The sequence below is a fragment of the Triticum aestivum genome, chromosome 6B (assembly GCF_018294505.1).
Source record: "Triticum aestivum cultivar Chinese Spring chromosome 6B, IWGSC CS RefSeq v2.1, whole genome shotgun sequence".
Taxonomy (NCBI): Eukaryota; Viridiplantae; Streptophyta; class Magnoliopsida; order Poales; family Poaceae; genus Triticum; species Triticum aestivum.
The window spans coordinates 712,953,189-712,958,084 of record NC_057810.1 but is presented as its reverse complement, the minus strand read 5'-3'; positions in this window follow the sequence as shown (position 1 = coordinate 712,958,084).

Below are 4,896 nucleotides of genomic sequence, written 5' to 3'. Positions count from 1 at the left end.
CCCTTTTTCGTAAGTGAGTCGTGCACTTCGATGGCACCTACGCAATATTTTTTCTCCTCGATGGCACATGAATAGTGCACGTACTCAACGACGGAGCACGGGATGGTAGCAATGACATGGTCAGCCCTTTTTTGGAGAGAGTACATACTACTAGTAAATAACTTTGATGTGTCCCGTCAACTCGCAGAACGACGAGAAGCTTGATTACGCCTTCTCCCTCACCAACGCGTGCGCGGTGGCTCGCAGCACGAGGAGAAAGTTTTGCTTACAAGCGGTGGACGTGCAGCAGTTCATTTGGTGTCAGATTGCCAGAAGCACTACTATAGAACCATCGACTTACGGAAGAGGCGAAGAGCCAAGCGCAAGGTCACCTAGTACTAACCTTAGGCTAGGCGTCGTGGGAGTAACATAAGTAGGGGTACCTCCTTTTTTTATTCTAGAAACAACCACACACGAATATCAAGGTGCTGGTTACGTAGAACAAATTTCCTGCAGTCCGTGCTCAGCCCTCCTCTATCTCTCTTCTCAGCCAGCCAGCGGACGCGCAGAGCCCATCGTCTGTTTGCTCACATTCAGCCCCACACGTCAGTGAAAACGCAAGAGGACCCACTGAACCCGCACATCTTTCACCTCGACGTGCTAGTGATGAAAAGCAAATCCAATAAAGATCTTCGGTGGCCGCTTTTGGAGTTACTCAAGACTCAAGAGTACTAAGATTCTATTTACAGTTTAACCCAAGATGCACATCTCGTGGCTTCAACTACCACTCTATTTTCTTTCATGACACGACCTGGATGCTGAATGTCCCACGTGCCGGCAAAAGGAGGAAGAACCCGGCCAAATCTTCGGTTGTGCTCTCGGATTAGACTAGTTGTGCTTAGTTAAAAAAATTATTGTATACTCCCTCCGTTCCAAAATACTTGACTTCCATTTGTCCAAAAATGGATGTACCTATATACTAAAACATGTCTAGATACATATATATTTTGACAAATAGAAGGCATGTATTGTGCAACGGAGGGAGTAGAATGGATGCAAGATTTTGTATTGGGAAGAAGAGTACATCCATATATTCATAGAGCGTTGGAGTTGGCCTTATAAGTGGGACCGCAGTTGAGGAAACCGACTATCGGCGAACCCCCACCTCGCCCGCCGCGCGATGGCTGAGTTAGAGAAATGATGAGGTTGAAGAGATTGCTCTAGCACGGACTCCAAGAAATATGGTGTCAGATGGAAGTCGTGCTGGTGGTGTGTGCCGTACTCCTGGACGTGAATGCTTGTTCTGGCCAATGCCACCCTACTACTCCTACTACTTACTATATAATACTAGTATCGAGGATTCGAGGTGCTGGTTACGTACAATATGGCTACAGTAAAAACACCCGCACGACGCACGAAGCATGTGAAGCTAGTACAAATAGTGTACTACAATTGTTGATTGGCCTCATACGATAACCTGTTGCAATGCACGTACAATTATGTATTCGGAAAATATTTTTATGCCTCGTCGCACCACTCACTCACAGAAGCAACTCGAAAGACATTCATAAATTTAGTAAGTTTATCACAGGCATATCATTTTATTCCATACAACAGGTCATCAACCCACATCGACAACGAGGATACATTATAAATACTAAAGTTTTCACCACACAAAAAATAACAAGCAATGAAATGAACTTCAACTCCACCATTCCTCGGCGTTGGAAACGCTTGCTTTGAACCACAAGTGAATTTCTGGGACGGGCCATCTATTGTCGATCTCGAGACCAACGCAGGACGGATCATCCAGGCTGAAGCGTCCTATTATATCAGTACCAGGGTAGGGAACCACCCTAATGTCCGAGGTATAGACACAGTTGCTTCTCATAAATGGAACTAGTAACATTGTGTCAACAATAGTTGGATCGCCTTTCACCATCATCGGATAGTTTTGTCCAAGGAAGAGCGAGTTTTCTCCAAGACTATCAATTCTGTACCAGGGAGAAGGAGTTGGTGCTAGCACACTAGTATGCATCCCGAATACCATGCAACGGGTGTTGGAATAGGTCCGGAGAGTGCGACCATGGGAGACTACACCTGCTTCCTTAGTAGTAACATCCTCAGTGGGATGTATACACACAAGAAGAGGTGATCCATCAGAATTAGTTGCCAGGCGCCACAAAGTATATGGGCGATGCTCGTCCTCATGCTCGTGATCATCACCATCATCATCTCCTCCTTGGTTATAAAAAATTTCAAGTATGGGTGGTGGAATGTTCACAGGACCTTGGAAACACAAGAAGAAGGTTAATTAGTAAAGGGAAACTTGCTAACCCGCATGCATGTGGAGGAAACAATTATAATTACGGTGGAAGGCAAATGTACCGAAAGCATAAGGATTCCATGCAAAAATAGTGCCATGAGTGGTGGCAGCAAACACAAGGCCCTCGTATTGAATTGCATCACAGTACTCATCCGTGTACAAAAACTGATTTTTGAGCAATATCCATCGAGTCAAACCACCAAGGACGACAACAAGCTTGTCGAAGATAGCAACAACTTCATAGTTGTTGTAATTCCAAGAGCGGTTGGGAACTCGACAAATTGCTGTCTTCCATAGAAGACAGTCACCATGATCATATTTGAACGTGCGTACAATACCGGTGTGCTCAACCTCTGGGCAGTCTGCTGAGATTTTTGGAAGTGGAACCCGGTCACGAGTGTACACATTCACAAGTTCCCACTCGCAGTTGGACCCAATGTAAACAACCCAATCTCCATTTGCACCTGCCCAAGCCTTGCCCTCAAGCGATGGCATCTTAACATCATACGTATCATTATCAAGCGGCATCAACTTGCACAGGGCGAGGCCTCCGTTGTGCCGGCGCCAGTCATCCGGGTCACGGGGAAGAAGATAGGGGAGATCAAACCGCTCCTTGACTCTTGGGTTCCTTGTAATGATGTTATTAGTTGAGTCGAGAATGGGCTTGAACGAACATGCCATGCTAGCCGAGGTGATGATGTCACACCGATCAATAAGTTCCTCCACCACGTCATCTTTCAAATCGGGGCAAGAATAACGGGGTCGTTTCTGGCCTGTTCCCTCCATGGAGAAGACGATCGAACAATGTCAGAATAAAGGGTGAAGGGATAAAGGAAAATGGAGGAGGGAGAGGAAGAGCGTGCGACAGCAGTTCCAAATCGAGAGGGAAAGGCGAAGAGTCGGTGGACGGTTGCCAGTTTGCCACGGTTCACGAAGAGGCGTCCCGGCCTACACGTCTGTTTAGAAATACTCATACTACTCGTCATCGTCTCACTGATATGTTGGAACGGGACCACATGTCAACAAAACATGGTGTGCAATTTCTCGTGCAAAATGCGATCTGGCGGCGTTGGCCCGAGGTGCCGCATAAGTATTTTTGAAAGTTTGCCGCATTAGTTATCGACCTTTATTTTTTTTAACATGCAATCTGAATGGATAGCTATTGTGGTCATCACATGTGAGCGGATATAGTGATGGTTGATTCGCCCGAGCAACTTATTACTGTGGGAATATGGGAGTACCAGCGGATTCAAGGAACAGAGAAATGATGGTTGCTTCGTCCGAGCAGCTTACTGTGGCGAAGGTGGGGCTCTGTGATTTGACTGCTCACTAGCCATTACTACTGCGGCGCAACGACCGGGGTGAATCTTACCCTGAAGTTGTGTTGTGCACTCAATATTGCTGCATGGCAGGTGGAGCCGGATGAAGGATGTCCAACATGTCGGCGAAACGAAGTTGAATTGTTTCTGGCATTGCTATCAATCCTTCAGGATTTGTTTATATGTACGCATAATTTTGATGAAATTGTACTGTGATGCTATGAAGGTTTCAACTTTGGTTCCCGCGGGAAAAAAAGGTTTCAACTTAGGGTTCATGTGTCTTGCCTCGAGATTATGTCGTTACAACATTCCATCAAATACAAATGAAACTACCATGGCTAATGCATCTCAATGGTTCGCAGATCAGTGCCAATATTCACATCACAACTGAAGACAAAGTTGTGAGAAGGTGTACAAATAAAGAAACAAAAATAATTGATCGATGTTGTTCGTAGGCATGGCTCCATTTCCTTGGTACAGTGTTCATTGCTTGGCAGCTAGTTTCACCCAGCTCTGTAGCCAAAAAAGAGATGTATGAAGGATACCACAATCTGATCATTTTGTGCAGCTCCACTAAAATCGAGCGGACCATCCCTGTTTGCAAAGATACCCAGCCAGTGTGATTACAATAATAGTGGAACTAGATGACGAAACATAACAAAGCCAATCTCCCTTTCCGCAGTCCCACAGAAATGTAAAAACGTTGCCCGTGTGACATTTTAGCGGAACTGCACAAAACACTCTTCAGAAAAGTGATTTGTGCAGTTCACCAAAAGGTCGCAATAGCAACGAGGTGAAAATGGATAGCCCTGTTTGCAAAAGGAGGTCGAAAGGAAACAATTACTGCCCAATAACACGAGTTGAAGACACATATGCCGACAAAAAAGAAGCATGTTCCATGTAAAAAGGGACATATAGCACATGGTGGTTTATCAAAAATGGTTTGAGGACGAGATTGCAAGATGGAAAGTACGCCGGCCGAGATACGATTTAAGCAAACAACTAAAGAAGATCCATATGCAGCAACGTGGGAAGATGGGCAATGGAGCAAGGGCGGAGGAAGCTGTACCTGAGGGTCGTCGAGATGTTACTAGGAGGGCGCCGACGACCGAGATCTGCCCATACTATAGCAGCGAGTAAGTGGCAAAGGCCCTACCGCGCCGGAGCTTGGTCGGAGAGAACGACGGGTACCACAGATCGGGACGAGCTGCCTCAACGCCGTCGAACGGAGAGACGATGCACATCCTCCCTTTCCGCCGGCGGACGGGATGC